The 24,961-nt window shown below is 45.1% G+C and overlaps 1 pseudogene; it reads left to right on the top strand.

The window, feature by feature from the left end:
• Positions 1-1,912: 1,912 nt before the first annotated feature.
• Positions 1,913-16,031, top strand: LOC144783316 (SLC35A4 upstream open reading frame protein pseudogene; annotated as a pseudogene).
• Positions 16,032-24,961: the final 8,930 nt, after the last annotated feature.

The raw sequence follows: 24,961 nt of genomic DNA, 5'->3' as shown, positions 1-24,961 counted from the left end.
CAGTGTAATTTTAGGAATTCTTCATTGCACTTCTTGTACGAAGTGCGTGAAAATACATCACATCACAAAATTACATGCAATCCGCAGCAAAATTTTAGAGCGAGTGCTCAAGAATAAAGCGAGCAGATAGAATACAAGGAACTGGTGCCCATGCCACTTGTATTTCTCAGTCTATATTTGCATGAAAATATGTCTTAACATCAAACATTTATGTGACTATGCGTTGTCTACTATAACCTTTAGCTAAAGGATTGGTTTCTATTTTGCATAATTACTTGTAATTTCACATAATTTTACTGAAATTTTGCATAACTATGCCAAAGCTCACGCCTAACCTTTTTCTATTCCAAGTGAGCATGATGTGTCCAAACTTTATAGAATCTGGGGCCAAATGTAGGTAAAGTACATTTACCGATTCTAGAATACCGAATTTTACCGATTCGGTATTCTAGAATCGGTAAATGCTATGTAGCTAAATATTCGGTAAGTATTACAGAATCGGTAAGATTTGGTATTTACCGATTCAGTAATTGCCATTCATTCCTATGGGCCTGGAGGCCCATAGGAATGAGTGGCAATTACCGAATCGGTAAATACATATTCGGTAAAATGGGGAAAACATTCAAGGGTGCCAAGGTGTCACTTTGACACCCTGTTGCACCCCTGAATCGTGCTTGTGTGCACATGTGACACACATACATGCCCTAAGGGCATGTATGTCTGCCACATGGCATTGAATAAAAAGCACAAAATTGCTTTTTATAAGGTATTCTGTATTTACCACCAACTATTAGTTGGTGGTAAATAACGAATCCTTAAATGTAAAAAGCACTCACTTGAGTGCTCTCTACATTTCAGATTCGGTAATTTACCGATTCGGTTGTGTTCAGGGGAGTTGTTATACTTATGGGGGCAGATTTACGAGTTCTGGCACATCTTTGCAAATCAGCAGGGCTGCGACAGAACAGATGCGACAAGCAAAACCACCCATGCACCACCACTGATGCGACGCATTTACAATGCAGCGCGCCGTGGGGCACGGATGGGCAGATGCGCGTCGCATCCCCCGGCGTAAAAGCGGCACATTACTGGAGTCGTGTTGCAAGCGCAACGTGGCTCCAGCAAGGCTCGGGGGCGCCTTATGCCTAACATGCTGTGTCACTCCTTACGCCTGCTTCAAGCAGGCGCAGGGTTTTGACGCAGCATAGCCGTAAAAGTGACTCAGTGAAATCTTGTCGATTTCACTGCATCACTTTTCTGAGGCGTACCTGCGAGGGAACGCCCATCCTGCGCCGGAATGCCCACATGAAACCTAAAGCAGGTTTCATATGGCGCAGGGCTTTACAACGTGACGCCTCTCCCTAGATGCGTCACGTTGTAAATACGGCGCAACATGGAGCATATTTTACGCCGCCGCTGCGTCACAGAAGTGACACAAAGGCGGCGTAAATGTGTAGCAAGGGGCTTGAAAATCTGCCTCATAGTTTAGTCTCAAAGACAAATGGGACCCCTTTCCATTTGCAATGGGTTACCACCACTTTTAAACAGGTGGTATAGTATTACTGTTTTCAACTGGAATTCGGTTGCAAAACAGTATGACATACCATACTGATTCGGTATTTGGAAGGGACCCCCTAAACATGCCCCATCCAAATACCGAATCACTAACACTAATTGCGATTCTGTAACATCTTACTGAATCGCAATCTGTGCTTTAGTACATTTAAGAAAACATTTTTGTGGTCAGGAAAGGCCTACTGTTTTTTTACATCTGGCCCATAATGCTCTAATCCTGGGCTATTCTTTTACATCCCATTGTTTTCAGTTATGTTAGTTAAATTAAAGTGAACACCCAGAATTCACCAGTTTGTTCAACAAAAACCCGGAATTGCAGCAAAGCGACCTAGGCGAAATGGACATATCTGGTAAGTTAATGTTATGTGAGATACAATCAATCAAACTCTTTATTTCGGTAAAATACCATGAAAGAGGCAAACAGGGTGGGCTTCTTAGATACCATTAAGCAACAAGACAATTCATGTTATAGTTTAAAAAAATACGATTAGAAGGTGGCAGTCCATAACGGGGTTCTAACAGTTGGCAACGAAACACCTAAAAACAGCAAATATCATACAATTCTTGATTTCCATCCCGAATCCCAATAAAGAATTGCTATGCAAAGTGGCGAAGTCCCTTGTCTAAAGGGCAAGTGCATTGGTTAATATTTTGGTGAGCATCAAGAACATGGAAATACATTCATAAACTATGCACAACTAAGTTAAAATCAAAGTTGGGACTCGCTGCCGGCTGCACCTTTTTAACTGTATGTTTATCTTGTTTGAATTTCTTTCCGCTGAGTTAGAGTGGCTTGCCGGGGGGAATTAATTTTTTTACTTGTCTTACCTTGCCCATTGCCTGTAGACTCCCCGGTCAACCACGAGCTTTGCTGGATTAATGTGGAGGAAGCCTACAGGGCTGCAGACCATCTTTACTTTCCACTCACTTCCGGGAGGAGGAGGTCAGCGTTCTAGCGCACGGACCTTCCTCCTCTTAAAACCGGATGCTGGGGCGTTGCGCGTTGGACGCGCTGGGACTCGCTGCCGGCTGCACCTTTTTAACTGTATGTTTATCTTGTTTGAATTTCTTTCCGCTGAGTTAGAGTGGCTTGCCGGGGGGAATTAATTTTTTTACTTGTCTTACCTTGCCCATTGCCTGTAGACTCCCCGGTCCACCACGAGCGTTGCTGGATTAATGTGGAGGAAGCCTACAGGGCTGCAGACCATCTTTACTTTCCACTCACTTCCGGGAGGAGGAGGTCAGCGTTCTAGCGCACGGACCTTCCTCCTCTTAAAACCGGATGCTGGGGCGTTGCGCGTTGGACGTGCTGGGACTCGCTGCCGGCTGCACCTTTTTAACTGTATGTTTATCTTGTTTGAATTTCTTTCCGCTGAGTTAGAGCGGCTTGCCGGGGGGAATTTATTTTTTAACTTTTCTTACCTTGCCCATTGCCTGTAGACTCCCCGGTCCACCACGAGCATTGCTCGATTGATGTGGAGGGAGCCTAAAGGGCTGCAGACCATCTTTACTTTCCACTCACTTCTGGGAGGAGGAGGTCAGTGTTCTAGCGCTTGGACCTTCCTCCCTTTAAAACCAGATGCCGGGGACAACACGCAGCGGACGCGTGCCAAAGGCAAGCCCGTCTGTGCCCGTCCGCGCCCGGCCGGGACCAGGGGCTATTCACTCTGCCCAAATAGCCCCCACCCATGTTTACTCATCCGAGGAGCTTCATTCCCTGTGGGGTCATGAGCCCATTGCTAAACACCTTTGTGTTGTCCTCAAGGACAAAGGAATACTGCAACCGACAAACCCCCCCCTGCCTCGGACGGCCCCTGCCATCGCCATGTCCCACTCCAACCTTGACATCCCCTAGGATACCCACCCCTCATATTGTCATGGCACAGAGCTTGATCACCTGACTATCGGGTACTTAAATACCCGCTCGCTGGTCAAACACCAGGTGGGGATTCTCTACCTTTTAGAAACCGTCAAACCTTCCATACTGTTGTTGTCTGAAACATGGCTTACAACGGAGTCTACTCCTGACAACCTGGCGGCCATCCCGGCTGGCTACTATATCCTCCAGGCTAACCGGCCTCAGGGAAAAGCTGGGGGTGGAGTTGCTGCCATTATTTCCCACTCCTATAAAGTTAGCTCCATTATTATGTCCCCTATTCCATCGGCTGATTTTTTACTTTTTACACTTGATTCGGACATTCTCCCCCTCACATTTGCCCTTTTTTATCACCCTCCCAGCCAGTCACCGGGTTTTCTTCAGTCATTCAGTAGCATGGTGGCCAAGTTGGCGATTAATCATGCCAAAATCCTCATTATTGGGGACTTTAATTATTGGCCCAATGCGCTGCATGAAAGTGCCCCCTCTAAGGAGTTCACAGACTTACTAACTGGTCTTAATTTCTTTCAGCATGTTAACGTTGCTACCCACGTAAAGGGTCAAATATTGGATCAGGTCTGGTCTCTAAATCAGGATGTCTCTAATTTACAGATCTTGCCATGCACCTGGTCGGATCATTTTTTCATTTCCTTTTCTTTACCCAAACTTGTGGTTTCGAAACCCTACTCCTCTGATCCTCTCTCAGTCCGCAACTGGGGAGTAGATTTTCCTTCCTTTTGCCATTCTTTGGCCATCTCGAGCCCTACTCTTTTCGGTCTATCTGCCTCATTACTGTCCGTCCATACCCAGGCCGATAACATCCACGCTTGGCTCACCAAGGCCCGGGACACCTTTGTCCCCCTGAAAAAATGTAAAAACAAACGACCTCACGATGCCCAGTTATGGTTCACTCAGGACCTGAAAGACATGAAGCTTGCGCTCCGTCAAACCGAGCGCAAGTGGCGTTCAGGCTACTACTCTCTTAAGAAGCTCACTTTTCTTGCCGCTTTAAAAGATTATAAACTAGCCATTCTTGGGGCCAAAACTAAGCATTTTTCCGATAAAATCCTTAATTCTTCCAATAAATAGAAAGACATTTTTTCCATAGTTATCGAAATTGCCAAACCGGACCGCATCACCATCATGCCTTCCTCTTCTCAATCTCTTTGTGACTCCCTCAACAGCTATTTCGTGGACAAGATAGTCAAAATTAAAGCAAGTATCCCCAAGCCCGACCCCAACTTTAACCCAGGCTGTATTCCGGTTAACCCTGCTTCTTTTCTTAATTTCCCTCCAATTACACAAGAGACGTTCCCTTCCCTCCTCTGTAAAGTTCGGTCTGGTTCACCTCTGGACAGTTGCCCTGCCCATATCAGCCGTAAGATCTTTCTCCACCTCCCTGATGTACCCATTTTCCTCCTTAACCATTCCCTTTGCTCTGGGGTAGTCCCTAAACTATTCAAATCAGCAGTCGTTGCTCCTATCCTCAAAAAACCTGGGGTGGACCCAGCTGTCTCAAGTAACTTTCGCCCTATATCCCTGCTCCCTTTCTTAGGCAAACTTTTGGAAACCCATGTCACCACCTGCCTTGGTTCCTTTGTGGAAAGTTCTCTGTTCCTGGATTCGCATTTTTTTATTTTTTATTTATTTTTTAACATTTATTAAGCGCGAACAATTGCCCGCAGGCGTCTCGGCGCTGTACATTTGTTTGCTCTCCTGTAAGGTCACATGAAATTGTTTAAAGGTTGAATAACCAAGTTTTCAGTTTCTTCCTGAACGACATCAAATTTGGGCTGGATCGTATGGATTGCGGGACTGTGTTCCATAGTTTTGGCCCAACCACTAAGAAACGTCTGTCTCCCCAATTGACCAACCTGGTCCGTGGCACCGCCAGGTCGTTCTGTTTTGCTGAACGCAGTGTCCGAGAGGGAATGTATGGGACAAGATGGTCTTTCAAAAATTGTGGCGCTTGATGATGTAGTGACTTATAGACAATACACAGTGTCTTAAATTTAATTCTATTCCTGACTGGGAGCCAGTGAAAACTTCTCAATGTCTCAGCTATGGGCTTGAATTTAGGGGTATTTGAGAGAAGTCTGGCTGCGGCATTTTGGATTCCCTGCATTTTCTTAATGATCCTGGCTTGAGCGTTGGCAAACAAGCCATTGCAGTAATCCAGTGCTGATAGGACAAGAGCGCTGACAAGTGTCTTGCCTACATTTTTGGGAAGGAAAGGGAGAATCTTCCTGACCAAGCGTAGTTTGTAGAATGCTGTGGTGGCAGTCTGATTGGCATGTGCCATGAAATTTAACTTGTCGTCAAAGATGACGCCCAAATTTCTTACTTTTGGAGCAGGTTCAGGCACGGCTCCAAAGGATGATGGCCACCATACTGGGGACCAGCTAGGACTGAGATGGCCAAAAGTGACCACCTCAGTTTTATCGGAGTTTAATTTCAAACAGTTTGCCGACATCCATTGTCCAATGGCCAGCATACCTATTTTGAAACTCTCCGCTACTGTTTCCCCATCGTTTCTGACACCCAGAATCAGCTGAGTATCATCTGCATATGAGGTAAGGTTCATCCCGTGCGCTTTGATGGTCTTTGCGAGGTCCGACACATAGATATTAAAAAGTGTCGGACTAAGGGGTGAACCTTGAGGTACCCCACATGGCAGTGATAGTTCAGCTGATTCAAATTGACCCAGGGTAACTGCCTGGGATCTCTCCGTCAGAAAGGATGCCAGTAGATTTTTTGCTTGGCCTTGCACGCTCATTTTTTCGACACGGTCGACTAGGATCTTATGGACAACCGTGTCGAAGGCGGCCGATAAATCTAGAAGCACCAATAGTGCCGTGCCACCTTGGTCTCTGATTAGTCGAATATCATCTGCTGCTTTTATGAGTGCTGTTTCAGTCCCATGAAACTTACGGAATCCAAATTGTGTTTCGTCAAGCAGGTGGTATTGCTCGATGAATTCCGTAAGTTGGGTGTTCATGGCCTTCTCAACTATTTTTGCAAGGAGCGGTAGGTTAGCTATAGGCCTGTAATTCTTCAGATCGGTTTTATCAAGGCCGGGTTTTTTCAGGAGAGGTTTTAATCAGGCTGGTTTCAGACCTCAGCATTCCACCGAATCTATTGTCGTGGCTGTCCACGATGAACTTAGAAAAGGGGCCGATCAGAACATCTCCCCGGCCCTGGTGCTCCTGGATTTGTCGGCGGCGTTCGACACCGTCGACCACGCCATCCTTCTCGAACGGGTCAAGAACGCCGGCATCCGGGGCACCCCGCTAAGGTGGCTTGCCTAATTTCTACAAGATCAAAAGCAGGCAGTACGCCTTACTATCTTTATGTCTGAAGGCAAGTCCCTCACCTGTGGGGTCCCCCAGGGCTCTTCCCTTTCCCCGTTGCTATTTAACCTTTACATTCTTCCCCTCATCTCTGAACTGCGGAAATTGCCGGTGGACATCTTTAATTATCTTTAATTATGCGGATGACCTCCAGCTTATTTTTGACATCGACTCCTCCGCCACCTCCATGGCGAATGTTCAGTCTACCATGACGTACATTAGCAGTTGGATGAATGCTAACCAGCTCAAACTCAACCCTGACAAGACTGAGCTGATTCTCACCGGGCCCCCTGGAAACCCCTGGAACTCTAATTTTTGGCCTCACTTGCTGGGCAGTGCACCTAGCCCGGTCAGCTCTGTCAAAAGCCTCAGAGTTACAATCAGTCGGGATCTTTTCTGAGACCTCAAATCAAATCAGTGATGTCGGCATGCTTTTTCCACCTTCGCCGCATCAGGAAAATTAGCAGATTCCTTACCCATGATGCCCTAGTCCAAGTCACGCTGGGCTTAGTGATCTCTCGGATTGACTATGTCAATTCGTTGTATATCGGTATCCCCGCCTACCAATCCCATCAACTCCAGCTTATTCAAAACCAGGCAGCGAGTCTCATTTTTGGACAACCCAAGTCCAGCTCCGCCAAGCCCCTCTTGAGGAGCCTGCACTGGCTCCCGGTAGTCCAGCGCAGCCTCTTCAAAGTGGGCTGCTTGATCTACCAGGCCCTTTCCCAACAAGGCCCTGCCTTTATCGCCTCCTGCCTCCATCGTTACATTCCCTCACGAGTCCTCCGTTACTCAGGCTCTAACTTGCTGTCCACCTGCTCCTGTTGGTGAACGTGTGCTGTATAAATTCCTTTATCATATCATATCAAAGTTTAAAAACACCCATCTTCACAATAAAAACATTCTAAGAGAGCTTGAGTTTGCTTATATACAAGGATTAAAATAACGATTTGCACTTTGGAGTTGCTGGCCATCTTGTCTTATAGTCATAGTAGGTAGGTGATCATATCTGTGGCTCTCGGGGTGAGTCGAAGAAGCTGCCTCTGCCTTCCTTCTAATCACCCATACGTGGCTCAGAAATTTCGCAATTACGCACACAAATAATGGTCTTACATCTGATTTCAGTATGTGGAGGGCCACTCTAAAACCTTGAGTTCTAAGTTGTCTGCAAATTGGAATCAACCATTTGCTCCTAGGTTTTGTGTACGCTGTGCAGGTGAAGAAGACGATGCCAATGGATTAATGTGGACAGGAGCAGCAGTGTGAACATAGGCTTCTATTGGAATTCTCTACGGCATATTATCAAGCCCATTATCGCCGCTTTAGCGGCAGTTTCCTGCCGCTAAAGTGGCGATAATCTTAACTCCGTTCTTGATAATATGCCCCTAATTTCTTCAGATAGTCTGCCTTAGCTGCGATCGAGATATGCATTTTGCTGAACCCATTCCCAGTAGAGTACTTTAATCTGACTTCTGGTGTGGGCAGACAATATTATGTCCTGGGAGACATATACTGGACATAAGACTGTTGATGTATTTGATCCAGCCTATTTTGTTCATTGTGTTTAAGGCAGCTGCGTAGGATGTCAGTTCCGGGGTGGAAACCATCCACTGCCTGATCAACAGGGGTCGGAGCTTCGCTAAATCACTAATGGGTTTGATGCCCATATCAAGCTTTAGTGGGCTAAGCGAGGTGCTTTGCAGGAGAGAAGTCAGGTTTTTAAGGAACTTGTTTTCCAGGGCTCTAGGCTCACTTATTATTGTCATGCCCCACAGCTCAGCCCCATAAAGGGCACTGCTCACAGCCTTGCAGCTATAAAGTTTAAGTACAGGTGCAATTGACTTAGTGTGGGAGAGACGATGTTCCTTTCACAGAACCCCGGTTACCAGGGAAAATTTGAGATGGGCCTTGTTGAGATGGAATTTCCAAGCCATGGCCTCAGATAATTTAATTCCTAGGTAATTGAAGGATCTCACTCTCTCTAAAGGGATGTTGTCTAGGAGCAGATTTTCCTTAAAAGACTTGTGGGGATTTAATAGCATTAATTTGGTTTTAGATGTATTTATTTCGAGCCCCCTTTGATCGCAAAAGAGCTTGAATTGGTTTAATAATATTTGCAAGCCCATTTGAATCTTTGAGATGAGAAAGGTATTGTCTGCAAATAGGACAGAGGCAATTTTTTGATTTGCTAAGGAAGGGGCGTCAGCTGGAATGGCAGATAGAAGCTCAGTGACATGACTGACGTATAGTGAAAACAAGGTTGGGGCCAGGACACAACACTGTAGAACCCCCCCCCACTCTAATTTAATGGGGTTTGTGACCTGTCCCTGGCTGCTTCATCTTACTCTAGCAAAATTCCATTTGTGTTGCCTGATCAGAAGTGCAACCCTGGGGGCATGGTCATCTCTCCGAGCAACCTCCATAAATTGTCCCTGGGAACAAGGTGGAATGCAGATTTTTATATCTAGAAATACAATATATAGACTCCCTTTCCCCAGCACGACCACCTTCCAATACAACATGAGGGGATGGAAGACTTGATTGATTGACGCCGTATCTTGTGAGATACATTGGTGTCAAAATTATGATACAGAGCAGTGGCACAGTGCCATGACTGGGTCATTTAGTCAATGGCACTTTTCATGTTGGGATTTTTAAGTCCCTTCTTCAAAATGCAACTTGCTGGGAACACTTGAAAGCTACTCCAAATTTACTGAAAATCACAAGTATTATTTCCCATCCAGAAGTTGATTAATGAACCAGCTCTGTCTGTGAAATACAAGTAGGACTAGGGCAGATCCAGTGATGTGTCAGGCAGAGTAAATCACTAGCCTGAGCCACTTGAGTGACTCAGACCCAGTCCTATACTGGCAACTGCTAAAAAATATAATTACTTCCTGATAGTCTGTTGCATAGCACCGAATATTCAATATGTTCTCCCTCACAGAATGATTGTTGCATGCTAATGTGCACCAGGATGTCAGTCTTAATTACTTGCACACTGGACAAATCAGATGTTGGGACAGGCATGTCCTCCGCATGGTGTACAGTCATGTCCATTCCTTGCGTGCCCAACACCGAGTATTTGGTATACTGGTTTCTGGAATTTTGTCCCCAGCAATGCTAATCTTGAATGTGCACAAAGGGTTATGCCTGGCCTTGACATAAGACTGGTCTCAAAGCTGTTCAGGACATGGACGAGGTTCTCATATTGAGGCCTTAGTAACGTTAGAGAACTACGGTCACTGCCACAGGTTTGTGCATGTAGCGCAGTGTTAGCAGCACAATGTGTTTTGAAGTGATCCTAGTGTGGTGAGACCTATATCCAGCCGCGGCACATGCAGGTACGAGCAGTGTGGCGGTGGGGGCGGTTGTGGAGGGGGGATTTGACAGACTATGACGAGGGAAAATTAAATAAATAATTAATTTTCCCTCATTGTCCAACGAAATCCCCCCGCGGGTCTCACCTCTCTTACCTGCATGGGCTACTGCTGCCTATGTCAAGTGGGCACAAACTTGCCCCCTTGTACAAATTTTCACTGCTAATAGTGAACCCAGAATCTTAGAGCTGAGATCCTGAGTATGTGGATGAATTGGTGTATTGTGCGTGAGAAGAAAGTTACACACTACATGAGTGCCTAAGCGAACCAAAGTGACACATACCTGTGGGTTACATTTTGGAAGTCCCCTGGTCTGATAATGAGCATAAGGTGGAGGTGAAGTAGCTTTCCCAGACTGTGGTTGTGTATTGCTGACATTCCAGGGACTGGAGGGTGGGAACCCAGCCATTGAAGTGAGGAAGGAGGAGACATGCTTCCCAATAAAAATTCAATCATGCCCTTTCTGATACTGAGGGCCGCTGGTTATCTTCCTGAAACTGTCATTTGGTGGATGATAGGGGTAAAGGGTGTGACTACTGTTCCTGTTGTCAGAGTGTGAAAATATCTTTTAGAAGGAGGGGTCAGCCTTTTGTCTCTCTTCCTGACCAGTATCTACTGTAGCTGCTGATAGTCTGGAGCAGTCTGCTCACACTACTTTACGCCTCTATTGTCAGAGCTCCAGCCTACAACCCAGCTATTAAGAGCATAACTCAAAATGAAGGCTGAGTCTGGAAGCAAGCCTAAGAAGGACACATGAAAAGAAAACTGAACCAAAACGAGGTGTGACGGGAGACAGCGAACCCAGACTGTCAACTTTGTATAAGAGTGGGAGCTGACGGCTCACTTACTGTTCCAGCACAAACGTCTCACTCACTAAAAAGAAGGTGCGCCACTAAGTGCTCAGAGGACTATTTCACAAACATAGCTAGTGTCTGCAGGACAGCCAGCTTCCTAGGAGTCTGGTTGAGTGGAAGAACTTTAAGTCTTGCCCTGAAAGTCTGAGAGAGTCCTCCCTGAGCGAGGAAGAAGGAGCAGGCCGACCCCACAGGAAGAGCCGATTGTTGGTGTCATCATAAACGGTTGACCTTGGTACTGTGGATCATCCACTAGACCCTTACAACTCATGTGACTAACCTGATCTACCCTGGAAGTCAAACACTGAACTGCTCAGAGGAAATGCAGTACTTCCAAAGCATGCCCCAGCAGTCTCCACCATCAACCCCATCATCGCAGCCTTCACTGTTGTCCAAGTGTGCCCGATCAGTCTCCTCAACTGAAGAAGGGATCAACTCTGTTCTGCGGCACCCTTGTGTCTATGATTGTGTTCTTTGAACAGGGCACCAGCTGAACCATGCCCAAGTGGCCCCCGCTGCCCAAGAGGAAGAATCTTGTAAACCTGTGTTGCCCACCCCAACATACCCCATTGACCTGCCTGAGTGGCTAGCCCAGCACTGACCCAGCATGTGTTCAACAGACTAAACCTACAATGCTGTGAAGAACTAAGCTGCTACATCAAGGCACTCTGAGCCAAAGCACTGATTGGCTGATATTGTGCTAGAAATCAGTGGATGCGACTGAACATGGATACCCATCCATCAAGCACTTTGAAGCTGTTAATTAGCAGCCAGAGCCCTGCATCTGGAAAGGGACTGGACATTGCCATCCACTGAAGCTGTTGCCTTCAGGAGCTTGCCAAGTAGCCTGCACCTGCCTGACATAAGCAGTTATGCTACGTAACTTGACTACAGCCCAGTTCAACCCAAGTGAGCCACACGTATTCAAGTTTTCATGTGTTCCAATAGAGAAATTAATTAGCAGCCGTTAGCAATAAGCAATTTAGTCAACAAAGTATACTTTGTGTAAAATGTTCATTCAATTCTACTTAATGCCTCATTGTCTGTTTCTTCTATGCTAGTGAGTGCTGTCATATAAGTCATTATCTTCCCCTGGCGAATGCAAAGGTGTAGTCAAACATCTAGGTTTGTGGAATGTACTGGTTTTTGATTGTCAAGATCAGTGGTGGCTCTTCCGTTAAGGTGGAGAAGCGTTGCCCCACAGGCAAAATAAAATGATAATAACACCATGTTATGATCATTTTAATTTTCAGTACTGGCTTTGAAGGTCGGAGGTGGGGCAGCCCACACGGCAGGGGGAGGAGTGGTGAGCACTTCCTAAGTGTGCATTGCTTTTTGGCCGGCCAAACAGACATGCGCACTTACCATGTTCTCCACCTGGCTGTGTTGCACACCCAGGTGGAGAACATGCACAGGAACCCACTGCCTGTCTGAGCGCAAAAACCACGTCGGTCAGACCAATCACTATGCTGCTGTCATGGTGGTGACAGCATCCTCGAAATTGGCTTAGAGGAGTCTGCTTCCTGCATCGACCACTAATGCCCCGTAGCAGCCGCTACTGGTCAAGATCTGGTCAGCCTATTGCACGTGACCTTATTGCACTATATAAATGCAGGCATCAAATTAATTTCTCTATGTGCTTAAAAGTGAATTGCAGGGTTGAATTGGCCTAAGGGGCAATCTGGCAGTGCCTGAAGAGCTCGCCTGACAGATCAGTGTATGGGCTTTTTTTGGCAGTTTGTGGGACGCTTTTATGTTGTGAAGGGCTCTTTTTTGTACTTTTAATTTCTATGATATTACCACAAACATTGCCTGAAGCAAGCACAAATTCATCAGTAGCCCATACCTTGCAAAACACCTATACAGCTTGTCTTAGCAAGTTTAAAACTGCGCTGATTTACAAATGTAGGCCTGGTGCTTAATTTGTAAAAAAACAAAAACATTGCGCCCTTATCAAGAGCCCATTGCACCTGCTAGAGCTTCCAATGACAGTACCATCACAAGTACTAACCATCACATTCTCACAATATGACAATTCAGACTATTCTATGCCACTCAAAGCTATAAGAATGGCTTGGGCGGCAGGCATAGGTGATTTTTAATGTATATTGATTGATTAAACATCAGAAATTGTACTCATCTCAAAATTACATATACAACGCTACCATGTGGCAGGCTGTCATAAGGGCCGGTGCTGAAAATGAAGGGATGGTGACGAGCACTAGAAACCACCACCTTTAATTAAAGACTTTGTAGGCCACCTTTTTAGGTATCTAATTCGCTGTCAGGGCCACTTTTAACTTAAGTTGGTGCCCGGGCCAATTTTCAGTCTGAGTTCGACACTGGCGACTCGAATCTAATAGTGTGCTACAGAACATTATTTGATCATTCCTTTCCTATGTTTTAAAAAAAGAGCGAATCTGTGGCAAAATTCGATTTCCCCAGGATTACACAATTGTGGTCAAAAAGAGAAAATGTGATTAAAATCCAAGTCTCCATTTTGCCAGCCTGCAAGGCAGCTACTACTCAGTAGCGTAGCAAGTGCTGGGAAGGAAATGGTACCGCCGAGTGCTGCTTGAAATGGAAAATACAGCAAAAAATAAAGGTCGAGAGGGCCCTTTGAGCCTCTGAGCCACTGCACACACTGCACCAATATGCCAAAAAACAAAACAATGGAAGCTACGCCCCCGCGCCCGGGCTACTAGTGTCACCAGTTGGCGCCCTACACTCCTCTGAAGCCGCTTCTTCACCCTCCCCTCAACTCCCCTCTTACACCCTCCGCGCCAACACACTTGTCTGCTGTTTTGCAGGGCCAGCTTTGACGCTAGGAAAATTTGCCCAGCAAGTTAAGCACCGTCTCGTCTGCGTAATTGCTCATACCGAGAGTCATTACCACTAATAGCCTATTTAAAATACATGCTGGAGCGTTTAGTGGTTGCAGTTGAGCTCGGGTCTCTGATGGCCGCATCCTAACCTCCTCCTCAGGGGCCATGAACGTCACCGACACTCTTCGCTAGCGCAGCCCCGAGGTTTCGAGGCGTCGAGGCACCTTCTTCGTTCGTGGGCACGTCTGAAGCATCAGCTCTGGAAATGACGAGGCATGAAATGTTTATTCTGGCCACCAACTCCATGACATCACCGGAGTGGGCGGGACTCCGGACAGCGGGACATTGTGTCAAGTATTTTGGTTCCAGTGCTAGCATTTGCAAGCCATTATGGGACATATTTAAGGAGGGTGGGGGCAAAGTTGAAAAATAACACATAGTCTAATGCAGGACCTTTAATTCCCGTAATAAGGTATATTAAAGAAGATGAGACTTTCGGAATGTTTAAGACGAAAGGGAGTGTACTATTTATTTAGACTTTCGAAATCGAAACCATACCTCAACAATGTCTGAGAGTAACTTTCAGTCAATGCTGGTTTTCAGTATAGAGCCCTAAACATCATGGGACATGAAGTGTCATTCCTTTAATGAGAATTTGAAACTGCAAGTCTGAAAGCTGAAAGTCACCACATGACGTAGGGTCAGTTACTGCAAAGGCCTCCATCATGAGTTGCCCGGATGCTATATCCCCAAAAAGTCCACACCCCCTCCACTTCAGATGTGCTCCCTGCCTGCCCCCACTCGAGATTCCCACTGACCCTACAGATATTTATAAGCTGCTCAGAGCAAGTGGAAAACATCTGCAAACTGCCCAAAAGAACCCAGTAATTCTAGGCCCAGCCACTCCTTATTATAGGGAATATAAATGGTGATTCCTGTGATATCCAGAAGCCATAGGGCCTCATTTATGAAAAGTGACGCATCGCTGCGTGGAAACAGTGATGCGTCACTTTTCATTGCGCCTTCTTTGCGACATGCTGGATGCGTCATATTTACAGTATGATGCATCATGTCGCAAGGAGTTACAGATACGTCAGTTTTTCTGACGTATCTGTAGGCGCAAAAATGATACATTGCTGGAGTGTGTCATAAAAGTGACGCATCTTCATCAATGAGTCATTTCACATTGGCAAGTCCCATTTCAAATGTGCCTGTGTCAGTCTTATGCCTGCTGTGAATTAGGCGTCAGATATTGACACATTTGTGTCCTAGAAGTGACACAGTGAAATCTCATAGATTTCACTGCGTGACTTCTACGAAGCTTACTTGCGCCAGAACACCCACCCTGCATACATTATACCGGGCGCAGGTATAATGTAGGGCAGGGGTTTACAAAGTGACGCATCTAACTAGATGCGTCACTTTGTAAATATGACTCAACATGGTGCATTTTTAACGCTGCTGGTGCGTCACAAAAAGTGACGCACCGGTAGGGTGACCAACCGTCCTTAAATTTCACGGACCGTCCGTTATTTTAGTATGATGTCACAAGACGTCCGTAATTTGAGGTCCCCAAATTACTGACGCCTTACAGACATCATACTAAAATCGAAATGGGACATTTCAGTAAGGTATGCTGTTTCCCTACGAGAGGCCCAGAGTGAAAAGTTTTCACTTGGGGCCTCTTGCACCTATCTTTCAAACTGTAGAGGCTGCCTGCAGCGGCCACTCCTGGACCTCGCGCAGACTGTGGAGTGGCCCATTGTCATTCTGAGACTGCAGCTGATTAGCATTTCTAGAATGACAATGGGCCCAATTGTAGTGACAGCATGCGCCTAACAATTTGCCGGTGAAGTTGATGAGACAACAAGGGTTCTACAGCAAAGCTGGAGGATCTGGCTTTTCTGAAAGATAAATTAGAAGGATTGCAGCGTCGGGTGGGGGATGAGGTGCAAGGGGGCGTGACCTTGGAAGGCTTGTTGCTAAGTTCTCAATTTCTGAAGGGCTTCCTTGCGGGGTATGTGGTGGCCTAGCTCTGAGCCTCAGCTGTCCTATGTTTTGCAATTGGTGTCTGCACCAGGAACTATGCAGCTCAGAACTATGTTGTTCCGAATGTTGAGCAAACTATCCGTGATTACCTTAGCTCTTTCAAGAAAGGGCGGCCGGACTAGCAAAGCACCCCAGATATTGCAGCTCTCATGCTGCTAACCTTAAACAATCTGCACGATGAAATATGTGCACACTTTCTTATTGAGAGTAATATATGCTGTTTTATTGTTGACTTGGAAAGGTGTTTGACAACTCAGCCGGTCTGCTCACACACTACGAATTAGGAGACTTAGTTTGGGGGTCAATACTGGAACTATGGAGCCTTTCCATTTCCTTTTCTGACCTGAAGACTCTTAAGATATAGTTGTACTATTTTAATAGTTGATGTATAAAGAAAAAGTTGGCTTTATTTCAGTAGAAATCTCTCATAATGGAAAGCGCACATTACTTCAACTGGTTACCAAAGGTCAAGTTGTTGATGATGCTTTTTGCTAAATTCTAAAGTATCTCTGAATTGCAAAGCAGATGAATGTGGGTCTGCTTCAGCCAGGTTTATACTCTGCTTCTCAATGCTACGAGGTCTAGTCTGCAGTGTTGTTGTTTGGGAATATTTTATTTTATCTATTTTATTTTATTTATTAATATAACTTTTGTTGCCTAGTTTATTGAGAATATGGTTTTGTAAGAGGCTGCAAATAAGAAACCCTCCTTCTCTATACTCGGCAAGTGGTTTGATGCCTTTACTTTATTGTAGCATTGAAGTTTTGGGTCAAATTTCAAGGTCTTCAGTTTGAAGTCTTTAAGGTTTAGGACGGACTCTATTAAGTTTGGCCCAGAATTATCACAACTATCTGCATGCTTACCAAACAAAGCGTACTGTTCCACAGGTCTGAATTCGCTATACAATGTGCTGCTCCTTTCTTGCTCTGCTCAATAAATTATGTAGAGAACTTGCTAGTGACAGCATGTGGTGTGCCTTCTCCTGCATCGGACTAAGGCAACACATTCTGCTTTTGTCTTGGCACCATGCTGGAGAAAATAAAATAACAAACAGCGTTTTCACTGTACAGTTAAATGTCAGATTTCAACATAGAAATAAAAAAATACTATTTAATGTTTATTGTTACATTAGCACAAATCTTGATTGCATGAAGGGCCCAATGTCGCTGTGCAAAGCTGTGCGCATACTGAAAAACTGTGGAGTGCACGATTGTCTCAACCTTATATAAACTTATTTTGACTTGTATTTATTTTGGTTGTCTATTTACTTACTTACATATTATTGTGCCACCTCCTCTGATATGTCTGTAAAACGTATTGTTTGTCCCAAATTTTTGTCCTGAATTGTGACCTTCTGTCCTGAATTTTTGTCCTGAATTTTAACCCTTTGTTCTGAATTTTTACACTGATAGTCCTGAATTTGCACCTATGCCAGTTGGTCACCCTACGCACCGGCAGAGCAAAATGGACGCAAGGGCTCATAAATAAGCCCCATACTGTCTGGAATCTTTAATTCTAGCCCTGTATAACCACATAGAGATAACAGGGAACTCGTGATGGAGACCAAAAAGTAGATTGCTTTGGTTCTCGAGAAAACTTTCCCTTGGGTGTTAAAGGTTGATGAGCATACAAGCGCTCACCATTGCCTGGAGCCTGTCTCTCCTTTACTGTGTTTTAAAAAAATACATTTTTAACAACAGTTTTTATTATGTCAATTGTCAAAGACAATGCAGAGCTCTGTAACCCAGAGACAGACTGCCACATGATACACAAAAGTATTGCGTTGACTTTTAGCATATACATTATGCACAAACTGAAATAATAAAGGAACAACCCCCCCTGCATTGTCTTTGCACCACACAATTAATAACACATAATCGCCTGCACACAAAGGACATTGTCCACCGGACCCTATAGGTCCAAAACCACAACTCCTGCCCAATTTAACCCTCAACTGCCACATCCCCAACGGCAGGGGGCCCTAGGTCAAAGCCTCTATGGGTTGCCCATCTCTTCCAGATCTTAAAATGCTTCAACGGGCACCCTCGAACTTTAAAAATAGGAACCTCCAAACCCATATTGAAATCCAAACCATTTTTGCATGCCGAAAGCAATGGTGGAGCCCCAGCCTTCCACTTACGAGCAATGTCCTATTTAGCCAGCGTAAAGCCCAGTAGTATCAAATGGCGCTTATAGATATTTCCCCCACCCCCTCCATTATATGGAACAGCACCAATTTGGAGGAATAAGGGAGCTCCCACCCAAGACCTCAGAAAGACAGGCCAAAACCCCCAGCCAGAACCTTTCAAGCACCGCACACTGCCAAATTGTGTGAAATACTGTTTTTGCAAGAGTTCCAATTTGCAGAAACACAGAGGTGACTCCACCGGAAGATTGCCACTATCTACAACAACTTTGACCCACTATCCTCAGCCTCGACAACTGCACCCAGCAATCAAACACCAGTCAAATGATAACCACTTGGTCTCTTCTCACATCTCAGACCATCACAACCATTATGTCATCCATCCACTCCGGGCACCCACCGACCCCTGCCCCCATCATCTCTTAAACCTCAGAGCCAACCCAATCAGCACGAAACTCCCCAGTATCCTCAACACCTACATCACCGAGGCTACCTTCCCAAGCAGATAAAAGCACGCAGAGGTCAGAACACTCCTGAAAAAGCCCTCCACTGACCCCAACGACCTAAAAAACTACTGACCAATCTCCCTGCTGTCCTCCCCAGTCAAGGAACTTGAGAAGGCCATCAACCAACAGCTCACCGAATATCTGGAACTCAACCACCTACTTGACACTTCTTAATCAGGATTACTGGCCAACCACAGCACTGAGACTGCGCTGGTTGGCGCCACTGACATCAGAATCCTCCTCAACCACGGAGAAATGGTGGCCCGATCCTCCTTGACCTCTGATGCTTTCAACACTGTATCCCACCAAACCCTCATCGACAAACTCCACAACATCAGCAGTCAAGAAAACACCCTCAAATGGATCACCTCTTTCCCTTCAGGACGCACACAGAGCATCTGACTGCCTTCCTTCACCTCCGCACCCATGGACATCATATGCTGCGTACACCAAGGATCATCCCTCAGCTCCACCCTGTTCAACATCTACATGACCCCCCCTAGTGGACATCATCAGATCCCACGTACGGAACATAATCTCCTACGCTGACGACACTCAACTTATCCTGTCGCTCACGGAGAACACCACCGACACCAAAACCATCTTTTGCAACGCCATGACCATCGTAACCACATGGATAAGGGACAGCTGCCACCAACACAACTCTGACAAAACAGAAGTACTTATATTCGGGAAGTACACCCCCACATGGGACCACAGCTAGTGGGCAGTGGAATTCAAATCTACACCCACACTGATAGACCACGCTAGCAACCTCTGCATCATCCACAACAGCCAACTGACCATGAAATGACAAGTCAACGCACTCACGTTCTCTTGTTTTCACATCCTTTGCATGCTCCATAGAATATTCAGATGGATCCCAATAAACACCAGAAAGACAGTCACACAGGCCCTTGACTATGGCAACACTCTCTATGCCGAGTTGCAACCCAGCTCCTCAAAAGAGTACAGACCATACATTATACCTCAGCCAGACTAATACTCGATCTCCCCAAACTGAACCATATCACCTTCCACCTCAGAAACCTTCACTGGCTACCTATCCAGAAGAGATGCCAGTTCAAGGTCCTCATGCATGCATACAAGGCCCTACACAACCTAGGACCATCTTACATCAATAATCGACAGAACTTCCACCTACCCACAAAACACCTGCGATCTGCCTCTCTCACTCTCGCACCCCTCCAGCATCCTTCACAGCTGCTTCAACGGCTGCTGCTTCTCTTACATCAGTATGAAGACCTGGCACACCCTGCCCCTCCACCTCCACACAGCACCCTCTCTGATGTACTTTAGAAAGAAACTTTAAGACCTGGCTCTTCAATGGAGACACAGCACCCTGAGTGGCAAGATGTCCCAAGGAGTGACAGTGCTGTGCTATACAAATGCTGATTGACTGAACAATTTTCAGAGTAGGGGGGCTGGCCATGAACGTCATCTCACTAGTAATAGAAGCTGTTCAAAATTCATGTGCTACTTCTATTTTTGTAGTTTTATATAGCGCAAACTTGACCTGAAGGTATTGGAGTGTTTTACGTGAGCACAAATTACTTTACACAAGGTCACATTAATTTTTTACTTAAAGAGTGAGTGTACTAAAATAGCTGATTCCGTTCAGAAGTCTTACGACCTCATGGTTGTCACCTGCAAATGTCAAGATGAATATATAGGATGGTTCAGAACCCTGCGGGGTGGGGGGACCGGCGGCCGGGGGAAGTGAGCTGGACTCAACCTGACGATTACCAATCCAATGAGCTTTCCAATCTTTCAAGTAACTGAGGTTGAACTATTATTAATTTATAATAAAATTGCTATTTTTTTTTTGTTCAGCTAAATGAACTGTGTTGTTCCTTAAAGTGACTGAGTTAAATTAAAAATATTTATTTTTAATTTACCCTAACCAAATAACAGAAATGGAGCTAACAATTTGTTTTATTTCTGTTGTAGCAACTAGCAATATGCAGATATTGGCAAACACTATACTTTTGATGCCAGTATTGTAATTCATAATGCAAGATAAGTGGAAATTGAAGACAAGAGCCGACACCGAAGTTGAGTGGCAAAATAACAATGCAGTAGGTCAGTGGGCCAATACACATATTACACAGTCCACAAAATAACAGACACCAAAATAATTAAGTACCGTAGGATACACAGACACAATATGTAGCCCAAAAGATCATACTGTTGAAAAATAAGCAATGGAGCTCACTTACATGAGAACACTATGGGGCATATTTACAAAGATTGTGGCATAGAACAGCACAGCAAGTTCCCATGCTGTGATGTCCTGCGTCACAGTAAAAGGGCAGAAATACGCCACATTTATCCAATACGGTGCATTGCTGTCCTTACCCCCTGTGCTGGCAATATTTCGGCAGCCTAGCATCAATACAGGTACCCTTGCACCATGGTGCAAGCCATGGTGCAAGGGCGCCCGTGTTGCAGGCAGGATTGTTTGTGTGCAGAAAGGGGCCCCTTCCTGCACAAAAACAATCCACAGAGGCGTAATCCTCTTTCTATGTATGCTGCATACTGCAACACGCTTAGAAAGAGGAAACAACAAGGAGAAATAAATACATTTATCCTCATTACACCTTACTTGGGGATGCATATCTTTTTGGAGCAAATTACAGGTTTACCAGGATTGGTTAATCTGGGAATACATCAAAAACCATGGGACTTGTGTGGGAACACCCACCGCAACACCTACGGAACACCTCCCTTGCGCAGAGTAATGCAACACAGCGGTTTGCGCTGCATTGCATTACTCCTTATTTATGAAGCCATTTAAAGTCACGCAAAGTGGCTTTGCTTGTCTTCATAAATATGACTTGAAGCTTTACGTCGTGCATGTACCACGTTGCGTGGTGCAAGCATGACGCAAGGCCCTCGTAAATATGCCCCCAAGTCAACAGGTAACTCTCTATTGCAGACATAACTTTTCACCTGTAGTTTGCCACCCAACAAACAATTCTTTTTTAGGTAAAATGAGACTTGATGCACGGTAGCACTGTTGCAGCATGCTTTTGTACATCTTTACCTCCAGCATGTTTCTGGCGGTAAGATGGCTCTTTATTTAACCCCATGACGTGATTAATTATCTTTGTCACTAATGCAGTAAAACCAGATCATGGAAGTGGTTATACCACAAACCTGCTGATGCTCATGGATTATAATCTGTAGAGATCTAGTTTATGTACATTCTTACTATTTACATAACCCTAAAGCAGTGGTGGTATGCAAGGTGGTATGTGAGGTGGAAGGTAAGTGGAATCACACGCCAATACGATATTGGACCAAAGTTTTTATGTTACAAAATTCACCTTTTTTGGCTATGGAATTGTATTAACTTTATATAAAAATATGGCATACTTAAAACAGAAAAATGATAAATCAAAGCAGTTGTAACTTTGTGTTTAGTCTGCTAAGTAAAAATAATGTCTTCGCTTGTTTTTAACATTATCAATCGTTTGTGTCCTCCCTTTGTCTTCCCTCTTCACGTCCCAGTAACAGTGTCACTTGGTTCAACATGCAAAATTATTTTACTTTCAAGTCAGAGAAATAAAACATAAATGCAGATCCCTTTGTCAGAATAATAAGCAGCATTTTGTAAGAAGTTATACGATCTCTGACATGTCTTTGAAGAAACATCAAAAGCTGCCAGAGAAAAAACACTTCAAATATCTCTTTATTGCTCATTTACTATTTGAACTCCTACAAGTTTATCTGGAGGTGCTGTAACATCTGCTTACTGTACTGGGCACCGTAGATCTGTACCCAGATCTACTGCGGTACAACCACTGGTGAAATGTCCTTGGAGGGCCCACACTTATTCAGGGCATCTTTCTGATTCCACCCAAACTACTTTTGTTTACTGTCTGAGTCTGCTATGTACACCATGGTGGTCCCGGAGAGGAAAAGTGCACAACTGTAGCCCACATACTAGGTGAAAACTTCCAGCTCACCAGGGGGATTTTCCGAGGACAGACCCATTGCTTAGGGGATCTTTGGAGAACAATAGAAAGAAATAGAAATAGAAGTGATGACAGTACCACCATGCTAACATAGCTTGGATGATCAACAGACATGGCATTTGGTAAGCTGGCCTGGCTGAGCCAACAAAGGTTCATGTCTCTGCCACTCCAGTTGTTTTATTGCCAACTCACCAAATGCTAAACTAATCCATAAATATAGTTTGAATTTTTAGCTCTATGAAAAGAAGAAACTATTAATGTGTGTTGCCTTCAGTATGTATCACATTCACACCTCTGGCCATTGCAGGACTTTAAGTAGGATGAAAACATTGGAGGGCCTCTCAAAGGGGTGTGGCCTATGTAATTAAGGGCATGGCCTAAACACGTAAGATACAAATCTGTACTTGGCATAGTGTATCAGCCGGCTGGTATTTAGCTGCATCTTTCTGTTATTGTATCCTGATAATACGACTGACATTACACCTAAAACAAGCCAGGACTATTGGCTTTTTTAGTGGTTGTAATTGGTGGCGGCTGTAAGGGCACTGTGGTGGGGACAGGTGCGGGGGGGGGAACTAGGGTTAGAATAAAAGAAGACTTACCTGCAAGTCGTCAGCCGCCGCCTCTCCTCCGACCTCACTGTTTTCCTGGGCCCCGGCAGCACCTAGGCTCACAGTCTCCCCTAGCCAATCACAACGCTCCTGTCACCAGCATAACAGCAGCATCGTGATTGGTTTGAGCGCCGTGCTTCGGCGCTCAGACAGGGAATGGGAGCCTGTGCAAGTTCACCACCCAGGCTGTGCAATACAGCCGAACGGAGAACATGCTAAGTGCACATGACGGTTTGGCCGGCCCAAGACGGCCGCCAAACCATCATGCGCATTTATGATGCACCAGCCACTCCTTCTCCCTCTGACATCATGCAAGCCCCACCCAAACCTGGCTGCAAGACCCAAACTAAAAATAAAATGATAATAACATGTTGTTATTATCTTTTCATTTGTCCATTGCACTGCTCGGAGAGCAGTGGGGTGACGCTCCTCAGCCTTAGCGGAGGAGCAGCCACTGGTTGAATGTTGCATAAGATAAATATGTAATAACAGTGACTTTTTCTAAATTACATTAAAAATGCTTCAATTCTGAAATGGTAAGACTAGGAAATAACTATATCGAGTCTCATTGAAGTTACATCAAAGGCCACTGAAGGGTTGTACTGCTGGCAAGTTAAGATTTTTTTCCCACTGTGCATGGGGGCAAAAATGGAGAACCTGATAGGGACCCGTCTCACCACCTGCATTTTAAAAACTGCTAGTGCCGAGTACCGACAAAGCCTGGCCCATTTAAAGCTCTGAGCCAGTGTTTGTGCTGGTCACATTCCCCAGTCCTAGGGAACTCAAAGGCAACTAGGCAATCTCATTGACATGTATTGTGATTGGGAAAGAAACCACAGAAGCCACAGAAGCCAGAGATTAGTGGAGTATGTCTGAAGTGACAAGTATGATGGTGGAACTGTCACTGTGGGGCTTTCTCCTGAAGGATGGCTATGAGGTAGAACATAAAATTCAACTAGGACATGTTTCACTCACAATAAATCTGCGCGGGCTCACCTGCTCAACATACTCACCTGGGCCCATATGTTTATGTATACATTAAAACAGGTAAACCTACACTCAATCAGTTGGGGTTTATACCATTTGGATTTTTACACCATTTACCTTACCAATCCAAGTCACCGATATCTATAGTCCTAAAGGATCAAGAGAGTTAAAGAGAGAATAGGTAGCAATTGGTAGAACACTTTGAGAGATCTGAGGTAAATGCGTGAGTCACAGGGTTCACAGATTCGTGATCAGCACAGACACGTCATAATTTCGGCCGGTTCTTGTTGCACGGTCAGGTCACGCGCACTATTGATGTTAGCTAATCCTGAGCCGCGAAGACACCTTAATGGCAGCCATTTTACCGTTGCTTCGCCCCTATTATGAGATTAAAGGAGGGCAATGAGTGAGGGGGAAACTGCTGGGCAAGCCCACGCCTGCCACAAATAATTGACCCCAGATGGACGGACAGAGGAAAGAAAGAGTGGACAGAATTTATGGAGTGCTCTGTGGGTGAAAGTTAAATACCCAAAGTCCTCCGACAGCGATCAACTAACAGTGGTTCAATGGAGTTTGATCCGAATAGACTATCACTGTGGCGTATTAGTTTACGTCCATTATTGACTATGGTTAAAAAAAAGTGGCTATTCTCAATCCGCACTTTGAACGGGGATCAACAGGCAAAAATAGTGCGAGCTTCATTGTCATATAATACTATGTATATCTCAAGCAGCAGAGCAAGCATCTATCTCACAACTCAGAAGAGGCTCAACTGTGGTAGTGCAGGCAGCAATTCAACCA

The sequence above is a fragment of the Lissotriton helveticus genome, chromosome 9, assembly GCF_964261635.1.
Source record: "Lissotriton helveticus chromosome 9, aLisHel1.1, whole genome shotgun sequence".
NCBI lineage: Eukaryota > Metazoa > Chordata > Amphibia > Caudata > Salamandridae > Lissotriton > Lissotriton helveticus.
This window is presented reverse-complemented; position numbering and strand designations above follow the sequence as displayed.